This window comes from Delphinus delphis, chromosome 15, assembly GCF_949987515.2.
Source record: "Delphinus delphis chromosome 15, mDelDel1.2, whole genome shotgun sequence".
NCBI classification, from domain to species: domain Eukaryota; kingdom Metazoa; phylum Chordata; class Mammalia; order Artiodactyla; family Delphinidae; genus Delphinus; species Delphinus delphis.
The window spans coordinates 18,424,462-18,448,350 of record NC_082697.1 but is presented as its reverse complement, the minus strand read 5'-3'; the positions used below and the strand labels follow the sequence as shown (position 1 = coordinate 18,448,350).

General features: G+C 43.4%; 1 protein-coding gene and 1 non-coding gene across 8 annotated transcripts in view; both read right to left on the bottom strand.

The window, feature by feature from the left end:
* Positions 1–23,889, bottom strand: part of ZHX3 (zinc fingers and homeoboxes 3) — a 127,556-nt gene that overhangs the window by 89,741 nt on the left and 13,926 nt on the right. The gene's annotated exons all lie outside the window — the stretch shown is intronic.
* On the bottom strand, positions 17,988–18,094 carry LOC132439058 (U6 spliceosomal RNA). The gene has a single exon (XR_009522290.1). It is a non-coding gene; the product is annotated as a U6 spliceosomal RNA (small nuclear RNA).

The window sequence follows — 23,889 nt, the reverse complement described above, 5'->3', positions numbered from 1 at the left end:
CATGCTCATTGTCGACTTTCCCTGGCTACCAGGAAGTCGGCCCGCTGTTCTTGCAGCGACCCCTCCCTTTAATAAACTCTACCTTCCTTACATTCTGCCTCATGTCTGGAAATGCTTTTCCAACCCACACTCAGACCACGACATTTTGGTGGCCCATATGGCGATATCTCTTGGGGGGATCTCCTCCCCCACCTCCTCTCCTCAATTCTTGGGACCCTCTGTAAACAGGCAGGTTGCCGGGCAAGCAACAGAGGAACTCTGGCCAGGGCCACACCCTGGTGTGTTCTGAAGACTCCACGGCTCACTTCGCCTCCGTAACTACCGCCCAGAACCAGTGAGGGTCCCTCTGACTTCCTTCTGGCTGAAGACTAGGCCGATTGGTATTGTGCAGGCACAGGTCAGGCCATAGGGCGCCTGCCGCTTGAAGACTCCCGTGAAAAGATAAGGGGGTCACAGAACAGACCAGGCTGTTAGAGCATCTGCCCCCAGCAAGACAACTTCCGTGCACCGTGGGGTACATATTGGTTCAAGAAAAACCCCTCCCCTTGACCGCCACCTTCCCGGCAGGACTACGAGGCCTGTCTTCTCTGTTACTTTCACTTTTTTCTCTGTTACTTTCACTTCTCTGTTACTTTCACTTTTTTCTCAGTCTGGATTGATTTACAGGAGCCTAGGTGTTGCCTCTGAGCCATCCCAGGAGTGCCTTTTCACGTTTCAGGGAATCGCCAAACGGTGAGTCACCCGGTGGGTCCCGGGAATCTCTCTCTCTATTTCTTCCCCTGCCCGAGTCGCACGGTGCCTCAGTCTCACGGTTTGTGCCTCAGTCGCACGCTCAGGGGTCACCTCTCACGGTCGGACGCGATTGTTGGGACGGTCAGCCCATTTTGTGCCTTAGTTGCACGGAGAGATCACTGGGACAGAGGGGACGCCTTTCTGTCAGCTGGTGACTCTCAGTACCCCCTTTCTATGGCATATAGGCTAAGTAAGAACAGGTTCTGGTACGTCTCGGGAGCCTCCCTGAGACTCACCCCTCGATAGTATCCTCAGGAACTGGAAAAAATTTGACCCTGAAAATCTCAAAAAGAGGCTCACTTTCTTTTGTAACACAGCTTGGTCCCAGTATAAAGTGGGGGACCAAGAACAATGGCCCCTTAATGGCACACTAAATTATAACACGATCCTCCAACTTGATCTCTTCTGCCAGAAAAAAAGAAAGGACTCAGAGGTTCCTTATGTCCAGACCTTTATGGCCCTTAGTCAGAATCCGGATCTCAGGGACTCATGCCACATGTGTCTTTCTGTTGCCGCCTTATCCCCCCGACCCCCTCTGTCTCCCTCTCCAGCAGATCTCCTAGATGACCCTCTACTCGACCTTTCCTGTCCCCCACCCCATCAACCCCCTTTGCTTCAGCCCCCGCCCCCTCACCTCAACCCACAGCTCCCCGACAGGCACCCCCTTATCCAGGCGAAAGGCCCCCTCTCCCCTCCCCACACAAGATCGAGGACTGCCCAAAGCCAGGAAACAGATTCTGATACGCTTCCCTTGAGGGAAGTAGCAAATGGAGACATGGGCACTATTAGAGTCCATGTTCCCTTTCCCATGTCTGACATTTCCCAAATCCAAAACAAGTTAGGTTCCTTTAGTCAGGATCCCACCACTTCTATTAAGGAATTTCAGGCCCTCAATATAGCCTCTGACCTGACCTGGCAAGACATTCATGTAGTCCTGACCGCTTGTTGTACTCATGAAGAGAAAAACAGGATATGGGCATTAGCCCAAGCTTGGGCAGACGAGGCACAGTTCTGTTTCCAAAACCCGGATGGATGGGGACCCATTTTGGGCTGGCTAAATGACTCTCTTTGTAACTACACCCTCAATTCTAATCGGACTAGCCTGGAGTGGAATCCCTGTTCAGAGAAAATTAAATATGATGTACATGAAGGTAATTTCACTTTGTGCTGGGGAAATTCAAGGAAAAATGCGACTAAGAAATGTATTAATGAAGACCATATTCCCATAAACAGCTCGGCCCTGGGAACTAAATATGTGGGGAATCGGTGTGACCACCAGACACTTACTTAGTTTAACCTCCCGGCAAGATTCTCCTCCAAAATATAACATAATTCAGCTAACATTCAGAAAGTTGTTATGCCAATCCCCCAGTCACACTGATAATCAGTCAGAGCCCGGATTCTCCCCTTTATGTGTAGATGATTATTTCCTTGGAATTTGGCCTTCCCAATATAAGCCTAGGCCATGGGACCTCAGTCTATTTCCAGAGGAAAACTCCCAAAAGGTCAGGGCCTGGCTCTGGGGACCCACAACGGGGGTATCCTTGAGGGGCACCGGATTTTCATTTCTATGCGGTAACGGGGTCTATCTGGATCTTCTCACACTTTGGAGGGGCTCCTGCCCAATTATTGCTGCGGTCCCAGAGGCGACCATTATGACTACAAAGGATTTAGCTTCCTCAGGAGGCATTCCCAACCTTGGGTCCTTCCTCGAGGAGGCCTTAAGACCTGTCTGGGAGAGACAAAAACGAACCACTGATTGGGGGGGGACATGCGTATGAAACCCAATTCTTGACTGGCCCGAGATAATACACAGCATCTTCAGAGGGCTCTTCTGGTTTGCAGGCACACCCCTCTTAGAGACGAGTGTTCTCAGTTTCACCATCACAGTCCAGGAATCTTGGAAGGCTACGGTAGCAGCCACTGAGGAACAGCAGTCAGCCCTAGGCTCTCTGGCCAAGGTGGTTTTACAAAATAGAAGGGCCCTTAATGTTGTAACAGCTAAGGGGGGGTGTGTCTGTGCCCTACTAAATGGAACATGCTGCTTCTATATTAATACCTCTGGCCAGGGTGAAGAAGACCTTCAGATTCTAAATAAAAACATCAAATTAATAGGAGATTTAAAAAAGAGAGCAGGACAGGGCCCCAGCTGGCTTTCCAGCCTCCTCTCCTCTATGGGGATCCAGATATGGACATGGCTATTGCCCTTGTTGGGACCATTAATCCTGATAGCCCTTGTTTTGTTGTTTGGCCCCTGCATTATTTATTTTATTTATTTTATTTATTTATTTATTTATTTATTTATTTATTTAGGCTGTGTTGGGTCTTCATTGCTGTGCACAGGCTTTCTCTAGTTGTGGTGAGCAGAGGCTACTCTTCGCTGCGGTGTGCGGGCCTCTCATTGTCGTGGCTTCTCTTGTTGCGGAGCACGGGCTCTAAGCATGCAGGCTTCAGTAGTTGTGGCACGTGGGCTCAGTAGTTGTGGCTCGTGGGCTCTAGAGCACAGGCTCAGTAGTTGTGGCACACGGGCTTAGTTGTTCCGTGGCATGTGGGACCTTCCCAGGCCAGGGCTCGAACCCGTGCCCCTTGCATTGGCAGGCAGATTCTTAATCACTGCACCACCAGGGAAGCCCGGCCCCTACATTATTAACACATTATCTAAGTTCATCTCCTGACAGGTTCAAAGGATTCAATTCCAGATGGTGCTACAACAAGGGTACCAGCCATTTGGCACATGGACTACATTGGAACAAGCCGTCTTATCATTCCATGGGCTCTCATCTCCCTCCATAAATATACCCTGACAGAGAGCAGGCATCAGGAACCCAGGACCCCTACGACGCTCCCACCCAGAAGGAAGTAGCCAGAGAGATCATCGCCCCTTCTCCTTACAAAAAGGGTTCCCAAACGCCTGAGAAGGAGCTAGACAGGTAGGTAGACGTGAGCAGGGTATCCAATAGGGCCAAAGAATTGGCCCTGTAAATAAAGAGAGGGGGGAATGAGGTGTGCTCCATGGACAAAGAACAAGATAAACTCAAAGGGCCAATACTGTCAGAACAAAGAGTTACAGGACGTCTATCGCTCTGTCACAATGTAACCATTGCACAGTCCCAGAGCCCTCCCAAGTAGCATGCCCTGTCCCTTTCCCATCCCATATAAGAAAAGACATTTGCCCCGTTTTTCTCCCGCTCAGCACACTGAAAGTATACATACTCTGCTCAGTCAGCAGATGACTTGCAGGTTCCCTGGCTATAAAAACAGACAAGCAACCCATGCTCATTGTCGACTTTCCCTGGCTACCAGGAAGTCAGCCCGCTGTTCTTGCAGCGACCCTTTTCTTTAATAAAACGCTATCTTCCTTACATTCTGCCTCGTGTCTGGAAATTCTTTTCCGACCGCGCTCAGACCATGACACACATGATCCAGCAATTACACCTCTGGGTACTTATCCCAAGAAAACGGAAACATAACTCAAAAAGATATATGCACCCCATACATAGGACACTTAGGAAACCACCTAAGTGTCCATCGATGGATGAATGGATAAAGAAAATGTGGTATCTTTATATAATGGAATATTATCCAGCCATAAAAAAGAATGAAATCTTGCCATGTGTGACCACATGGATGGACCTTAAAGGCATTATGCTAAGTGAAATAAATCAAAGAAAGACAAATACCGTTTGATCTCACTTAAATGCAGAATCTAAAACAACAATAAGAACACCAAGCTCATAGATACAGAGGACAGATTGGTGGTTGCCAGAGGCAAGGGGTGGGGGGTGGTTGGTGAAACTGGTGAAGGGGGTCAAAAAGTACAGATTTCCAGCTACAGAATAAACAAATCATGGGTGTACTTATTTACTTATAAAATAGATAAGTACATCGTGGTGACTATGTTAATAACTGCACATTTGAAATTTGCTAAGAGAGTAGATCTTAAAAGTCCTAATCACAAGAAAAAAACAACTTTTGTAACTATATATGATGATGGATATTAACTAGGCTTATTGTGGTGCTCATTTCACAATGTACACACATATCAAATCATTATACTGCACACGTGAAACTCCTGAAACATAATGTTATATGTCAATTATATCTCAAAACAATTAAAACATCAGTTGCCTAGGCCCCCACCTTAATCCAATTAAACTAGCATTTATAGAGGGAATGAGGAGCTAGGCATTTGTATTTAAATGCGCTCCAGATAATTTAATGCACCCTTAGGACTGAAAACCTCTGACCTGGATCCTTATTTAGAAATGTGAACAGAAAACTAACTAAGGGGACTTCCCTGGTGGTGCAGTGGTTAAGAATCCACCTGCCAATGCAGGGGACACGAGTTCAAGCCCTGGTCCGGGAAGATCCCACATGCCTCGGAGCAACTAAGCCCGTGCGCCACAACTACCGAGTCTGCGCTCTAGAGCCCGCGAGCCACAACTACTGAGCCCGTGTGCCACAACTACTGAAGCCTGTGTGCCTAGAGCCCATGCTCTGCAACAAGAGAAGCCACCACGATGAGAAGCCCGCGCTCCGCAACAAAGAGTAGCCCTCCGCACCGCAACTAGAGAAAGCCCGTGTGCAGCAACAAAGACCTAAGGCAGCCAAAAATAAATAAATAAATTTACAAAAAAAAAAAAAAAGAAAGAAAACTAACTAAGAATAAAACACTAAGAAAAACAATAGATTGAAAGGAGGTACCAAACTGAATAGAGGAACCAAGCCCAGAGGAAACAGGGTTAACAAAGGAAACAAAATAATTTTAGTGTTCCCTGAAAGATCTATGAAGATACCATTTGAAAGATAAGATACTAAGGCGGGGAAAAGCACTACTATAAGTTACCAGTGGAGAATAAGGAAACAAAACTACAAAAAAAAATCATTTTTTAAATCCCTCAACAGCAAATCCCTGTATAGAAAAATAAGCATGATCAAAGATGGAAGGAGTGATCTGGAAGGCTGAACTGATAAATTCTCCCAAACCAAGGGATAAGAAATATGGGGTGGGGGGATAAATCTAGATGATCCAATGTATATCTAATATACATCTAGTTTTTTCAAAGGGAGAGGATAGAGGGGAAAGAAATATCAAAGAAAGAGCAGGAGCAAATTTCTCTAAGTTGAAAAAGGACCTGAGTGCGAGGTTGAAAGGGTCTGCCAATGGTTTATAACAACACTGAAAAAAGAAACACCTAAATACAACTTGGTGAAATTTTTAAACTGCAAAAATAAAGAGACCCTGACAATCTAAGGTGGGGAAGGATGGCGGGGGTACGAACCATAACAAAAGGAAAAGTGGATTTGCATCAGACTTCCCATCTATAACACCAGATGCTAAAACACAAATGAAACAATTTCTACAAACTTTTGAAGGAAAAAAGTCATTTTAAACTTAGAACCCTAGATCCCCCTAAAACCATCATTTAAGTATGAAGGCAAAATGAAGATATTTGGGGGTGTGCAAGAGCTCCATGAAGTTCACCACCCATGCATTTTGGAAGGGGAAGAAGTATAAGAGACATACTTAAAGTATAAGCTTATAAAGTATAAGCCTTATACTCAAAGTTGTACCTTAGCAAAATGTAATTTAAATTTAAGAAATAAAAGTCAAATTGAGATACAAGAAGCAGTGTCTATCAAAGAAATAAGTAAAACTTATAGTTAAATCTCAACAATTATTGCTCAAATATAATGTGAAGTGCAATGCAACTACTAATAAGAATTCTTGAAAGAGCACAGTATAATAATATAGAAAATTAATCAGAAACTTTGAAAAAAAATCTGGGAACCAAAGGAGTAGGAAAAAAGAAGCAGACATAGGTTAAAGTCTTTTCTTATTTGTGGAGGAAACATAAATGCTACTTAATTTTGATGCCTACAGAGAAAGTTGGGCTCAAATAAAAGGATAACCTGGCTCCAGGAACTGGACGGATGGTGCCAAACGTAGGTGAGAGGGTTCAAAATCACGTTAGCGAGTCCAAGGCCATGTCATGCAGCCTTGCAGACCAAACTGGCGATTTAAAAATTTTATCCTAAGTGCAATGGGAAGCCATTTAAGAGTTTTAAGCAGGGGAGTAAATCCACACTTGATTTATGTTTCCAAAAAGATCACTCTGGTTAAAGTATAGAATGCATGGGAGAGAGACAAGAGAGGAAGCCGAAAAGGAAGGCAGAAGGCCACCGCAGAAGTCCCAGACGGTGATGACAGCGACCTGCATTAGGGCGCTGGCAATGGAGGTGGGCTTTCTGTGTGCTGGAGGTGGGATCTGCAGGCCTTTTGGTGGAGTGGGCATGAGGGACAGAGTGGTTAAGCATGACTCCCAGGTTTCTGACTTTACCACCAAGTCTGCGAAGGTACTATTTTACCAAGATGGGGAAGACCAGAGATCAGCAAGCTGTCAAAGAAACACTAAATACCCTTTCAGTGATTTTGCTCTGGATCCTGTGGTAATACTGCAGACACTAGGGGCAATCACAGTTCTCTTCTCATCCTCCCTGCCAAGTAACAGTTTTCCTCAAGCACCTATTTTATGCATATTAAACACTGTGGAGGCAATGCCGCAGAGATCCATTAGACACATTTAGGCGCCTCTAACGAGGTCACCTCTAAATGATGGCCAAGCATCAACTCTAGAAACTTAGGCCCATTACATGCAGTAAAACTGGGCAAATAAGGAACCTAATAAAATGTACAGTGTCTCGTGACTAACTTCTCACTAACGTTCCCTAAAGATGATTATTTTGATCAGCTAGAGATTGGTACAAGTAATAACACCCACGATTCAGTGCCTCACCAAAGATACGTCACAACTCTTTAGGTATCCCGTGCGTGTGTGCGCGCACGTGTGCGCACACATATGCATGTGTTCACACGCCAATGATTTTCTATACCCTGGAAGTGAGATATTTCCCCTAACCTGCATCGGTCCAGCTGTAACAGAGCTTCGGAAAGTCCATAATATGGAGCTCCAGGTATCCACTAACTATGCAGTTGAATGACTTCCTATAAAGGCAAGGTTGCCCACCACTAAGGGCAAAGGCAAGTACATCTCCTGGGGAGGCAGTGAATGAATATTAATATAACTCATCTATGGTCACTGTGAGTCAAAGACACACAAGAGGAATCGCGTTCTCCAGTCTCCAACCTAGACGCTGTTCAGAACATAGCTTCTCTTAGGAACAGTACATGGAAAGTCATTGAAAAGTCTTGGGTGGGAAAAGGGTGAGGAGAGAGGTAAAGGGACAAATTTTGTTCTCTATACTCGTGTATTTTTTGGCTGTTACAAGTTTGTGAATTACTTATGCAAATCTAAAAAGAAAAAAAAGGAAAGGTTATTACATGAAAACCTCCATTTCTCAAACCTCTGTAATAGAAGAAAGTTTCCCCAAAGTAACAAGAAAATTGTACTTGCTTCATAGTGTTACAATTACCGAATAAGGAATGCCCTGGTGGCACAGTGGTTAAGAATCTGCCTGCCAATGCAGGGGAAACGGATTCGATCCCTGGTCTGGGAAGATCCCACAAGCCGCAGAGCAACTAAGCCCAGGAGCCACAACTACTGAGCCCACGTGTCACAACTACTGAAGCCCACGCATCGCAACAAAGAGTAGCCCCCGCTCGCCTCAACTAGAGAAAGCCAGTGTGCAGCAACGAAGACCCAACGCAGCCAAAAATTAAAAAAAAAAAAGCAATGCTTATTACATAGTTACTTCAAAAAGAACACAGCTGTACATCAAATAAATGAATTCATAAACATCTACTTGGTACTTTACAAGGTACCAAACATCATGCCATGCTAGACTCTCTTCTCTCAGACCACTCATTTTCCCTTCCTGACCTCTGCTCCAATTGTTTCAAATTCCACCTTCCATGCCAACAATCCCCAAAGCCAGTTTTCCCTCAACTACAGAGCCAGCTGTCCATCAGATACCTGCTCTCAGATGGCCCACTACCTCCCGTGTTCAACATGTCCCAAGCCAGAATCATCATCTCCCTCAGACCTGATCCATTTCCTTTATTTCACATTCAACTGCAACTTTAGGGCCACTCATTCATGAACTCTCCATGATGGTAGTTGCTTTTTGCTTGGTGCTATCATATCTTTCGCCTAGAAGAGTGACTGGTACACAATAGACACTTAATAAATATTAGCTAATTTAAAACATGGTTAAAACCATGTGCTATAATGGTAATTACAAGTTTAGAAAACTAAAAAGATCCTAGGATGTTTCTCTAGCCAGTGCCAGAGTTTACTGGAAGGGCTACAAACTGGAGGTCCAGAGGCAGAAACTGGACTGTGGAAGACAAGTCTTAGTTGGCCAGATGATACTTGGAAAAACAATTGTACTCAGACAGGGCCCAAAAGATTCCCATAGGTAACTACCACGCCTGTCTTATAAAGACAAATTCCCACCTTTATTTATTTTTTTAATCTTTTTATTTATTTTTATTTATTTATTTTTGGCTGCGTTGGGTCTTCGTTGCTGTGCGCAGGCTTCTCAATGTCATGGCTTCTCTTGTTGCAGAGCACAGGCTCTAGGCGTGCGGACTTCAGTAGTTGTGGCGCACGGGCTTAGCTGCTCCGCGGCATGTGGGATCTTCCCAGACCAGGGCTCAAACCCGTGTCCCCTGCATTGGCAGGCGGATTCTTAACCACTGCGCCACCAGGGAAGTCCCCCCACCTTTCTATTATATGCCCATGACCCCTGGTCTATAGTTAAACATTCTCCATCAGCAGAGGTGTTGGACGTAGGCTTGAAGGCATTTCTGCACTATAAGGGTGACTATCCTAAATTATCTTTAAAGCTCCTCTGAATTTTGGGACTCCATAATTATGTTTATTTATATATGTTACTTATGTATTTATTTGCAATTATTTAACATTAAGGTGTTAAAATTGAATATACACAAATATTTGCAAAGTTTTAAGAAATCAACACACTTTTTAGACATGCTAACCAATGGAACCTAACAAAGAGTCTTTTTTTTTTTTTTTTCAAAGAACCCAGGAATAATTTTAATACTAAACATACGTTGAAAACACTGCAGGTATCTAAATCCAAAAGATCCATCACGTATCACCACAACAAACTTGGCAGGTTCTTCACAAACTTAGATACCATTCTTTAGGGATTAGACTCCGTCTCCATTAACCTGAATCAATCTCAATCCTGGAAATCAGTCAGTCCATTCAAACAGTTGTGTCTCATTTCAGGAGGTGGTGGTATAGACAGGAGTAAATGCCCACTTCTTAGGTCTCTGTATGATGTGAGTAATCCTGCATTTAATAAGGGGCATTTTCAGTCCATTGGCCTGGTCTCAAAGTTATTCACATGATGGCATCATGGAGCATTCTTACTTATAGCTGATTGTAAACACTTTCAGGGAAGAATCAGGAGTAAAACACAACTGTCTTCCTCTCTTGACAGAGCACTATAAACAGAGATCTGGGAGGGCTGACTTTAGTAAGAATTCTTATTTTTCATTGACTTTTGTCAGTTTTCACAAGATCCCACCTGCAGCTTCCAGAACAAGTGGGGTGCCCCAGCCATCCCTTCATAGTCACCAGAAACTGTAGGGGAGAAAAAATATCTTTTTCCTCTACCATTCTAAGTTCCCAGCTGGGTCTCCGGGCTCCCTGTCCCGCGGCACAGGGCGGTGGTGGGGCCGGGAGGCATCCACTGAGGAGATGAGTGCCTGGGACCCTCCAGCTCCAATCCAGACCCGAAGCCGGACAAATACTCTTGAGTGCATAACCAAGAATTATTTTCAATCATCACCAGGCTACTGGTGAGTGATTATTTAGTTTCAATTGTGTTGTTTAATGGAACTGTGCTTCCAATTTCAAGTTCATGAATGACTCCAAAGTCACAGTCAAGCAGAGAAGAGATAAAGGAGCTCCTTGTCTTATTCCAAATTTGAATTTAAAGGTCTGGTTACATCATTGCACAGATACAGATCAGTGTCTCCCTCAGTACATCTCATTTATTCATAAAGAAAGCATCTGTCTTTCTTTGGAATAACATATCATGGATGTATTGGATATATCTACAAAATATTCCAAAATCTGCATTTTTCTTTTCAGCTGTTTTAACAATGTCAATTAGTGCTGTCACATTTTTGATACAATCCAAGCTGATGAAAGCTTTTTGCCCCTTAGATTACAAATGCCATGGGGAAATGACCCCATCTTACTTGTTCACTGCTATTATCCTAGTGTCTAGCAGTAGCTGACAAACAGTAGGTGGTCAATAAAAGTCTGTTGAATAAATAAATTTAATTATGTAAGTATTCACCTTTATCTTAGGCCTAATTTTAGCAAAAAGACACCTATAGACTAAAAATTAGTAAAAAGAAGTCCAAACACATTTTGAGGCACAGGCAACACTGGAATACATAAGAAGGTTTCAAGATGACCAGTTTGAAAGGAAAGCACTCCTATGTTTGACAAAGTTCTGTTCTGGTTGTTGGAAAATCTGCTAAATCTGTGGTCACAATTTTGAATGTTATTAAGCTACTAAAATTCTACAGCCTTCCTTTAGAAAGACTGTTAAGTCTAAAAAGAAGTAAAGGATAAATAGCAGCTTGCTTTGTTGAATGCTGATTACATACCAGATACTGTGCTTGGCACCTCACACACTTATTTCATTTAATCCTCACCAATACCCTATAAAACAGGTTCTCATTACCTCCCTGTTATTGATGAGGAATCAGACACAGAGAGGCCAAGGGACCTGTCTTATGTCACACAGTGGCAAGGCAGGAATTTCAACCCAGACTATGGCTTTTAACCACTTGGCTACCTTGGCAGAGGCAATGTTACACTGATCATAAAATTACCAGGGCAGCTATGAGGTCCAAATAAGCACATGGAAAAGAGATTACAGGCACTCAGTAAATACTACTTACCATCTCCCTTCCTGGTTCTCCTCTCCCACTTTGTGAGTCTAGGGGCCTCCCATCCTGGCTCCTTAGGCAATGCTCCCTAAGTTGTAATTTGGGAAGACAAGCAGTGACTCGATAATTTGTTTCCTCCCTGCCTACAGATTTGGGGAGCTTTTGGAGATTTTAAACAATTTGTGGTATTGTTTGATGCAGGCCACTGAAAAGGAAGTAGACATGTTACAAATAATTGGGGAAGTTAAATACACCACCTCGGGTCACACAGTAAGTGGTAGAACTGAGATTTGAACCCAGGCTTCTTTTCCCCCATGTAGTGCTCCTTCTATTACTGAAAGGGGAGTCACGTAACCTCAAGGTGGGCTACCCACATGAAAAAGGGAAGAGAAAAGAATTTACATAAAACTTTAAGAATGTGTGGAAGTCGATGAGAAATGCTGCCAGAGAAAAGCAAATCCAGAATAATACAATTCATTTTGCAGAAGGAGGGTTACAGAAGTGTCCGTAAATTGGTACTGTACTAGAGCAAGTTAGTACAGATTTGGAAAAGATGGCTGGATCAGTTTTTAAAATATCCTCTCTTCTAACCAAAGATGCAATAATTATGATAAAAAATGATTACATTTGTCTTTGGTACTAATTTAGCAAGCACAGAGCATGAGCATTGTATGAAAGCAGTGGTTATGTGAAAACAATAGAAGACAGATTAAGAAATATATCTTCTAAACCTACAACGATTTTTATATGGGCCATTAACTAAAGCATGAATCTAAAAAAAAAGACATTTTTGAGCAATAAGGAAAATTTTAGTGTACAGATTAGTAGGTGATATTAAAGAACTTATTGATATTTTTAGCTACGTTAATGGCACTACAGTTATAGGTTTTTTAAAGTACTATTATTCAATCATTGTTAATGCATTCAAGTCACTACTTTTCAACTTGGATTGAATATGGGCATTATTGCTTAATTTTCACTGAAAATAAAGCAGTCTAATTACTGTCAATATCAAAGCTTTATTTTTGTTGCTACTGTCTTTCTCCTGTGGTTGGGATTTCCTAATTTAATGTCTAGTCACAGGACTCAACTTTTAGGACATGTTTGAAAGACACTGTCTTTAGTACTTAGGAGTCAAAATTATCTAAACACATTAATCAACAGTGGTTGAAGTGATCAACTCATTGAGACTAATAATACTTTCTTTTTTCAATCAGAGTTAGGCAAATTGTGTTTTATCTATTCGGAATGAAAACTTACTTATATTACATTTACTTAATTAAACTGTGGACATACCATAAAAGCTTCAATTATGCACTGAAATAGGTTCAGAATGTTTAGTAAATCACAAGTTGGAGATTAACATTGATTTATCCAGAAAAGCCAGAAGTCCACCACTTGGTGCTGGCAGTGTTCTCTGTTTCTTGATCTGGGTGCTCATTATATAGGCCTATTCAGTTTGTGAAAATTCACCAGCCTCTACACTTATGTTCATTTTTATGTATATTATACTTCAATTTAAAAAGTTTTACAAAATTTCTCTGTTATGTTACATACTGAAGTATTACAGATGAAATGACAGGCTATCTGGAATTTGCTTTAAAAGACTAGAAGATGGGGCGGGGGGGAAGACCATGTATGCTAGTGGGTGGGGAAGCGGATGAAGAGGGGTGAGAAATAAATGAAGAAACATGATTAGAAAGATGCTGACATTGTTGAGATTATATGATGGGTGCATGGAGGTTCATAATACATATTTGAAAATTACTATAATAAAAGAATTGTTAAAGGGAAGGCATAATTGCTGCTGCACCTGTGCTTGCATGCGAGCTGCTGAAAGAACAAAGAGACATCTGACTGATCTTGGAAAACCATTACAGAAAGGGAGGAAATTAATGGGTGAACTACAGCAGCAACTACAGGTCGCTCCGTACCCGTCTCCCACAGGCTCAAATGACAAACTCAGGGCTAAGGGGCTTTAAGAACCCAGAGAGAGAGGGTTTTTTGATATTCAGTGAGCTGCATACCTTCCATGGTGGTGGCCACACCTACTATTTTCAAAAAAGGATAAGGGGGGAGGGATAAATTGGGAATTTGGGATTACAGATTCACACTACTATATATAAAACAGTTAAACAACAAGGACTTATTGTACATCACAGGGAACTATATACACACACACACACACACACACACACACACATAACGGAATCACTTTGCTGTACACCTGAAACATTGTACATCACCTATGTTCCAATCAAAAAATAAATAATAAAATTAAATCAAAATTCCTTCTGTTTCCATTGGGGGAAAAAAAAAAAGGAAAAGGTGACCAGGTCACAATAAGCTCTACAAAATAAGTAAGTGTCGATATTTTTTCTCTCTACATTTTGACATAATAATCATTCCTTGAACTGACCAAAAAAGTCTTGGCCACAGTGTTACCTGCCTTGTACAAAGGGCAAAAGAAAAGTACCTGTCCCCTGAGCTAAGAGAGAGAAACCTTGGAGAAAGGGGGGGTCAGGTGCTCATGACCTCCCTGCCTTGTGTTCTACAGACTCACTTGCTAAATCTGTTACTGAAAGGCTGCCAGCTACATGAGGATATTTCAGCTTAGGAATGTAATTTCAACAATGCATCCATTTTCTCCAAATTCCAATAGAGTAAAAAAATTTGGATGCTCCATAATATTTCTTATAAAAGAATTTTATCAGGAACACTGTATCTTATAACCAATGTTTAAAAAACTAAATATCCATTCAGTTTCTCTTCTGGTAACTTTCTGGTATATGAAGGTATACCATAACAATGAAAAAAATTTTAAAGTGCTCAGTTTACATGAGAACTTTTATCAAATGTCCAGATGACAAGAAACTTGAAAAGATACCAAATATGTTGGATAACAGCTAGTCAGGCTGGAATAAAGGGTCCAACAAACATGCACAGAGAGGTACATACCACTTGGAAGCTGGCGAAATAGCATCACTCTTGTTTTCTTCATTTACTTAGTGAGGTAGGAGATGAACCTCTGAGTATTTGGGGCCAAGTATCTGTATCAGAGAGTATCTTCTGGGGGCTCTGATGGGCACAGCACAGCTATCCAAACACTGAAGGGTTTTTTCTCATGAACAACTCTTTCCCAAAACTGGGCCTTTCTACTCAAAGTATGACCTGATAGACCTGCAGCATCAGCATCACCTGGCAACTTGTTAGAAAGACGGAATCTCAGAGTGCACCCAGACCTACTGAATCAGAATCTGTATTTTAACCAAACCCCCAGGTAATTTGTATGCACATCACAGTTTGAAAGAAGCATGGGATTAGGGGATTACTGTCAATGTGGAGGGAGGTTTCCAGAGCTCTTCCATGGGCCTCCCCTCTTCCTCACTTTTACTAATGACTCACATGAAGATACTGAAGAGCCTTCATCAAATCCCAAGTGACACTAATCTAGAAGGAAACACTCAATTGCACAAGCACCTCCTGGAGCAGGCCAGGCTTGATAGCAGATCACGTGAAAAGATGTAAGCAACCAGCAATTTGCTAAAGAAAAAAAAGTAGTGCACACTTGACTGTATTACTGCAAATCAGACCACTTCTGGAGAACAGGCTGCAGATCTGGCCACATATTCTAAGTGTGACTGAGAGCAAACCGTGGTCAAGGACAATGGTGAGAACCCAACTGGGAGGGAAAGGGATCCGGAGAGTGTTCCATGAGGAATGGCTGACCTAGAGGACATTAAACCCAAAGAGGAGGCGACTAAGTGGGGACATCATGGTTGTATTCACACATTTAAAGGACCGTCTCAAGACATTTCATTCTGCAAATGTGTTTTTGAGACTCTGCTATGTGCCAGGCACTATGCCAGGAGCTAAGGACAGAGCGAAAACCAGAACTGCTCTCTGATTTTCTAAAGCTTCCCGACTAGAGGAAGAAACTTGTCTGTTGTTCCAGAAAGCAGAACTGTGGCAGACGGAAGGCAAGTGGAAGGGCAAGGGCACCATACAAGGAAGCCCCTCTGGCCAGGGGGCTCCACCTTCATAAAGAGGGCACAGATGAAAGTGGCCTGGCCCCCCTGGGCTGAGCAGAATGGGTTAGGGAGGGGATGCATGCTTCCCGGGGAGTAGCCCAGGGGACTCCCGGGCCAATGCTATATTCCAGGGATGCAGGATAACCGGGGCCAATATCATTAATCAAACACAAAATTTGTTCAGAATTACACTATATTCAATTTATCCAAGAACAAATTTTTTTAAACTTAATCACAACTTAGGGTTTCAGCTAAATTTTATATGTAAATGTAAATGGTGTCTAATTTCTCTTTTAGCAGTAGTTTTTTAAACCTAGGATTTAATAAAAATCCGTATTAACATTTTAAGCAACAACTCTGCTTAATGACTCATTTTAACTGTAATCTTACTTCTCTCAGTGACCCTTAGAACTACTCTATTTAATGTCCCTTGATATACCTTCAGAGTTGCTCATCCCACTGCTGAGAAATTATCCTAAAAAAATAACAATTCCTTTCCCTCTGCCACAAAGAACAAAAAGGGAGGGGATGGGGAAACTAGATGCATGGAGATTCAAATGAACAACGTTTATAAAGAAAAACAGTAAATAAACCACTTAAATGTTCAATAAAACCACCAATCTTTTTATGGCATGAAGCAGGGGAAATAAACAACATCTAACAAGTAGGAGAATGTTTAAGGTGAATTGAAAAACTATTTTAAATAATCATGAAGGTTATATAGCAACATGGAAATATACACCTAATGACAAGAAAACAACATAAACTTGCACAATTCTAGCCATGTAAAATCTATGTATGCATGTAATGAAAACTAGAAAAAAAAAGAAAAATTTAAAGTTTATTTTCTAGGTTGTGAGAATTTCTCTTTTTTAAATTTAAAATTTCAATTTCACTGTTGACCGTTCAATAAATAATTTTACAATGAATGTATCAGGAATCAAAATAATTTTAACTTATAAGTGTAATAATTTGTGTATCAGCAAGAAATGAAATCACAAAGGTGACACACAGTTGGAGCTTAATGTTCAATTGGTTCTTTGTCTTTTATAAAGCTATTTTTCATAAACAACTAAAAGTAAAAGAAAATGAGATTCATGTTATGAACAGTGCTTAACATTCGTGGAAAGTAAAAAGGACTTTGTACAGCAGCTGCGCATGAACTTTGGGTAAAAGCAAAACTAAATTTCTGGATTCTATTTTGCTTTTCACCTTATTTGATCTCAGTTAACATCGTTCATGCCAAGTTGAATTTTTTTCCTCCTCTTTCCCCTTCTCTTCAAGTTCACAGATGTGAAGGAAAAAAAAAAAAAAATACACAGCAGCTCTTTTACAGTTCCCCCCGGCTCTCCCAGCAATGCCATGAACGGTGGCTTTCTGGAATGGGCTCAGAGAAAGTCAGATGTGAGAGCTATCTGGCTACCATCTGTCACCACGGGGATCACCAGGACTGAACTGACTTAGGGACAAGAGATTTGGGTTCAAGTTGTCCACATCTATAACGTATGAATACTTCTACTTACCCCGCAAGGTGATTGGATCAGGAGAAAGTACCTAACACGTGGCTATGGTAAGAAATGCTTACCTTATCCTTTTTTCCCACCTTGCACTACACACACACACACACACACACGCACACACACGCACACACGCACACACAAGTTCTGTCCATCGTGAAGTCACGTGGTCCTTCTGTCTAGTATCTTTCTATTGCTCTCCAGGTGCACTCTCCACCCTTCCCTACCTTGCTCCTGCCCCCGCAGACTGATCTCTATGGATCCCATCAACAAACCTCTGTGCCCTAGACTTCTAATTGAGTTTGTCCAATGCTGAGTCCCAGAAAGAGGTCAGGGAAGGAAACAGGAGGGTGGGGGCACAGGGCGAGGAAAGGGTGAGGTTAGGAATTCGAATATTCTACTTCTGCCGGCTGTATCCCTCAACCAGAAGTCACTGCTCCTCTCAAGGTGACCTCTTCTAAACGACAATCTCTTCTGGCTTCTGATGGCCACTCCATCCACTTGTCTCACTGCAGCTAGGGGTGGTATTAGTTCCACCATTACCACAGCTCTGGGTTCCTGCTCTGTCCCTTGAGATTTCCTCTACATCCTATCCACACCTCTTTTTTTCTTTTTTTTCTTTTATTATTTTTTTAACATCTTCATTGGAGTATAATTGCTTTACAATGGTATGTTAGTCTCTGCTTTATAACAAAGTGAATCAGTTATACATATACATATGTTCCCATCTCTCTTCCCTCTTGTGTCAAAAATATGGAACGCTTCACGAATTTGCGTGTCATCCTTGCGCAGGGGCCACGCTAATCTTCTCTGTATCGTTCCAATTTTAGTATATGTGCTGCCGAAGCGAGCACCTATCCACACCTCTTTAACTCTCCCATCATTTCCCTAAATTGAGAATACCAGCTTTTCCTGTCGGGACTCTGACTAATAAAGTCCTATCGACAGCATTCCATCTACAGCATTTACACCTTGAATCACAGGGAGAATGGGCAGTTCCAGAGTTCATCTCAGGCTGAGAGGCACACACAGGCAGGACCTGATGATTCTAAGATACCTGACTGGCAGGACTAGCCTGTGCTCCCCCACTAGGCCTGAAGTAGTCCTACAACTGAGCCCCTCTCCTCAGACCACAGGGGAATTAACATCAGCTCCTAAACCCTTGGGGCCCTGTGAACTAGGGGTGACATTCTGGGCAGACCTAGATTTTAATTCCTCAGTCCAGGCTCACTTAAAGAGTTCCAGTTTTCATAATTCAAAAACAGTCATGTACCACAATGTTCATTGCAGCTCGATTTACAATAGCCAGGACATGAAGCAACCTAAGTGTCCATCGACAGATGAATGGATAAAGAAAATGTGGCACATATATACAATGGAATATTACTCAGCCATAAAAAGAAACATAATTGAGTTATTTGTAGTGAAGTGAATAGACCTAGAGACTGTCATACAGAGTGAAGTAAGTCAGAAAGAGAAAAACAAATACCTCATGCTAACATATATGGAATCTAAAAAAAAAATGGTTCTGAAGAACCTAGGGGCAGGACAGGAATAAAGATGCAGACACAGAGAATGGACTTGGGGAGGGAGAAGGGTAAGCTGGGATGAAGTGAGAGAGTGGCACTGACATATATACACAACCAAATGTAAAATAGGTAGCTAGCGGGAAGCAGCCGCGTAGCACAGGGAAATCAGCTCAGTGCTTTGTGACCACCTAGAGGGGTGGGATAGGGAGGGTGGGAGGGAGATGCAAGAGGGAGGAGATATGGGGGAAAAAAATAAAAAGAAAAGTAAATAAAATAAAGAGTTCCAGTTTTACCCCCAGTTTAAAATGGTCTCCAACTCACCAATTTCTTAGGGACTGGGGGAGGGGAAAGAGCAGCTTCCCAAAGTCCCATCCTTCCAACTGTGCCACTGTCTCAAGTGTGGAGTTGGGAAACAGGGCACAAGAACTGACTCTCCAACACCAAATGGGCTATTTTAACCTCTGGAAGAGTGGGAAAAGAACGTGGAGTAAACAGCTCCCTGCTCCCCTCATACATTTCTCTCCCTCCCAACTCCCAGGAAAGGAGGACACTAAGGCTCACAGAGGGTGCGTGTGGAAGACAGAGCCAAGACTGATCTGGGTATCACATCCCTGTATTCGGTCCTGGCTGCTGGTCCAACCTCAACGACAATAACCATACTCTCCCCTTTGGTCTGTGCTAGCCAGCTGCCCAAAGGCAAATCAAAGGTTTAGTCCTAGCCCACCATGACAGCATCAGACTTTTACTGGTTTAAGATGGACTTTTCTTGGTCCTGGAGACACAGAACTAAGGACCTCAGTTCTCCTGTCAGCACCCACCATATGCAGAGCACTCTTCTAGGGGCCCTGGTGAGTTGCAAAGAACCACCCAATTCTTTCTTTTTAAAATTTACTTTTTAATTAAGAAGACCAGAGAGCTAAACGTGAGGCACAAGAGAAGGGCATGGTACACAGAGCTTTACCCAGCAGAAAGGTGTCAGAGAGGGAGGATAGTGGCATAGGAGGAGCTCAAGGTCTGGGTCACACTATGATATGTGAAACATGGGCAAGTCCCAACCTTTCTAAGACTCCATTTCTTCACCATTAAAATGAGGTCAGTAACAGTGTCTACTATTAATGATATCATTATTTACCAGGTTGTTGTGAGTATGAAACTAAATGATATGTGTAACAATCCCTGGCACAGTGGCAGCATGCTCTGAGGGCACAGTCAATGCCAGCCTTTATTATCAGACCCAACTGAACTTGCTTAAGCCTCCTCTGGCGAGAAATCAAATTCCATGCCTTACTGGTATTTTACCTGCACCCTAGGACTTAAAAGCCTTTGTTTTCTTTTAAGGGAAAGTATATTACAACATTATCAAATGTAACAAAATGCTTTCCTGTTACGTAAGACCACTGAGATAAAAAATAGTCCGTTAAATAGACATTTTAAAACCTCCGCTCAGAGGCGGGTTCCACGAGGGCGGGTTTCAGCTGAGAGTAAGTTTAACAAGAGATGGAGCCACCAGAGAAAGCTAACAAAACCATGGGATGCTCTATTAGGACCACAATATGTAGAAAAAGGAAGGAGGTTATATCTGAAGAAACCAGGAATCCACAGTCTATAAAGAAGGGCTTGGGCAATAAAAGGGAAGATAGCTGTCTTCAAGTACTTAAAGGGTTGAACATGTGGTGGAAGAGACTCACTAAGTAAATCCAAAGGGTCAAAGACTGTAGTTTCCTGTGAGGAAGAATGTTCTCAGGCTAACAGAGAGGTCCCCCACGTAAGAAGGGATCTCACTGGTGGGCACACTGGAAAACCCTGCGTCCTTTCCTATCTGAGCATCTGTAATCCTAATGTCTTGTTTGGACACCAGAAATAAACATAAGTGGGAATCAAAACAGTGGAGTTCGTGTGTGTGCAAGCATTTCTCATCCTGAGAACAGCAAACCCTCGAGAGAGTAATGTGGGGACTCAAACTTAGTCCCTTGTTACACACACTTAGGCATTCTTATTTCATTTGAGAGATGTCTAAATTTAAAAATAAATAACAGGGCTTCCCTGGTGGCGCAGTGGTTGAGAGTCCGCCTGCCGATGCAGGGGACATGGGTTCGTGCCCCGGTCCGGGAAGATCCCACATGCCACGGAGCGGCTGGGCCCGTGAGCCGTGGCCGGTGAGCCTGCGCATCCGGAGCCTGGGCTCCGCAACGGGAGAGGCCACAACAGTGAGAGACCCGCGTACCGCAAAAATAAATAAATAAATAAATAAATAACAATCTTACAGTGTTCTTTTCTTAGAAAATAATCAGCCCAACACTACATCCAAAAAACACAAGTACAACCTGCAGCATTATTTTGAGTAACGAAGCTAAGAGTTCCACTTAGTCAAAGGCATCTCTGCTTTTTGCTCTGTTAGTCTCAGAAAACTAAACACGGGGAAAAAAATTTTAAAAGATTCTAAAAATCCAGCCACTGGGAAGAAAGTGATTCGACATTTTCTTTTCTTTGTTCTACCTGCCAAAAAAGATAAAGTGGGTTTGGAACTGAGAGAAACGACAAAAAGAAAGAAAGGGTAGAAAAAGGCATTTGAAAGAGAAGCATGAGAGTTTAGTGACATTAACCACCCAGAACCTTACTGAAATTCCAGATGTGTGACGTGCACACTTTGCTGTCTCTACCCACCTCTTCTTTTTCACCCCTGGTTAGCAAGAGGGAAGGATATAAAGGCAGAAGCACATCTTTCATTCAGCCCATTTGCTGCCTTTGAAGGCGATCACACTTGAGCCCAGGAGAACGTTAATGCTCATCACCATAGAGGCAGCTGGAACGTCAAACCCAGAACTGTGGAATCTCAAAACATGAGGCACCTGTGACAGGTTTCGGGGTGGGGGCAAGGGAGCAGAGAACCAAGTTACCAGGCAATGCCGGTCTTCAGAAGCTCTTCTGAAGCAATTCATATTCTTAAATTCTCAGCTTTTTTTCCTTTCAGAAGATGGAGACAATTACTAATTCTTTGGAGCTAAATGAATTCCTTCTGTTCACAGAAGACATTATACCAGACTTCACAGCCCTCAGACCCAGTGAGAAATGAATGATCTACTAAAGGACATACAATCAGGTGTAGATACCTACATTATAAAGTGTGGCTTTCACCTGAACTGGAGAAAGCAATCTTTGTCCTAGATCACAGGGTATTTCGTTGTAATCCTATCCTTCCAGTACTGTTAGACTGGGGAGACCAATAAGTAAGCAGGGTGCTAAGTGCTACCATATCCACTTTATACTCCAGGAGAAGTGGAAATGGAGGAGAAGCGGCACCTAACCCAGCCTGAGGGGTCAGGGAAGGCTTCCTGAAGGTGGGGGGCACCTGACATGAAGCTGAAAGGCAAGTAGGCATTGTCCTGATGAAAGCGGAGAGGGCTCTTTCTTTTCCAAGAGGCACAGAGGAAATCCAGGAGGACCAAGGTCAGTAGCCTGGGTAATGCTGTCATTTCAGAACTGGTCTAAGGACTTGGGGACCACAAAAGGGCCAGAGAGACAGAGGGCTAAGGAGAATTTCAAGGCAGGAATGGCTCACAGTGTGACTGGATGCAGCTCAAGCCAGGAGAGGGTCAAAGGCCTGGACTTGGCTAATCATAAAGGGCCTTAAGTGCCCTATGCCCTAGACATTTCAGGGAAGTGGCAGTGACAGAGGCCAGAGCACAGAGGCTGGAGCTGAGGAGGCGAGGAAGTAGAGATGGTGGATAAAGCTACTCACAGGAAGCTTGGCTGAGAACAGGGAGGGAGCTAACAGGAAATACAGCATCAAATTTTCTTTGCCAGCCTGAACCTCTGCTCTGAGCTCCAGACTCACTTCCGTCTTGAATTCCTTTTCCCTTACCCACCGCATCCAATATACCCTGTGACCTTCCTTCCACCCATTCACCATTCAACAGCCAGAGTAGTCTTTTTAAGCTATAAATCAGCCCATCTTGCCCCCACGCAAAGTGTACAACGGTTTCCTGCTGCCCTTAGAATAAAATCTCATCCCCCGGCCATGACCTGTACATGCTTGTGCGACCTGGGCCCTGCTTCCCTCCCCAGCACCTTCTCCCGCACCCTCCCTCCTGCTCAGCATGGACCAGGCTGGCCTCTGTTCAGTCCCCAAACCCTCTAAGCACTTTTCTGCCTTAGGATCTTTGCTCAGGCTGCTCCCTCTGCCTGGAATGCTCCTCTCTTGCCCTCCCTCCTCCAACCCAAGCAGCCAAAGGGTGAATCACCTATAAAGGAACAGCCACCACAGAGGTGCTCCCCTCCCCCACCCCAGGGGTTCCCCTCAAGCCTACTTCAGAGTCCAGGTTCTCAGGTTCTCCAGGTGGGATATTTCCTGGCTCTCACCGCCAGGGGCTCTGATGTCAAAAACCTCAAGTCCTAGCTCATTTCTCTGCTGCCTATTAATTGGGTGTCTCTTGTCAAGGCACCACCTCACAGGGTCTGCCTCCCCAGCTGTTAGGAAGCTCATCTCAGAAGGTGTGTAGACACCCGGGTTCTCGCCCACCTGTCTCCCCCCGCCCTGGGGGCCCTCTCTCCTACCTTTGTGGTGCCCCGCCTGCCTTCATGGGGAACAGTCCTGGGCCCCTCAGCCCTTCCCCCTTCCCCAGCTCTGTCTCTCAAGGCAGGAGGAGTGTCCTCTCCATTCTGTCCTAGGCTCCACAGGTCCTGCCTCACTCTTTTCAGCCCCCTCTACCCTTCTGTGCACACTAAAACCCACACACCCCAAATTCATCTCCATCCAGTAAATGCCTCCTCTCAACCATCTCTCCTTTGGCCTTAGTCACCAGCTCCCATCCTAGGCCTGATGCATCAAAGCCTCCCAATCATAGACATTCTCTCCCCCCGCCCTGTTCCTGGACATCGATACCCAGGGCAACCATGGAAACCATGGTTTGAAGACAGCAGAGCATCCACCAGTCTGGGCCCCCCCCCACCTCCATGGCTGATTGGATTTGAAATGAGCATGAAAATGTTTTAAGCCACTGAGATTTCAGCAGGGTTTACCTGTTACAGGAGCTAGCATTTCTCTATGTAATACAGGCTGAATTTAGATAGTTGAAGAGAAGGGGACAGGACTCTAGTGGTAAAGAAGAAAGGTTATACAA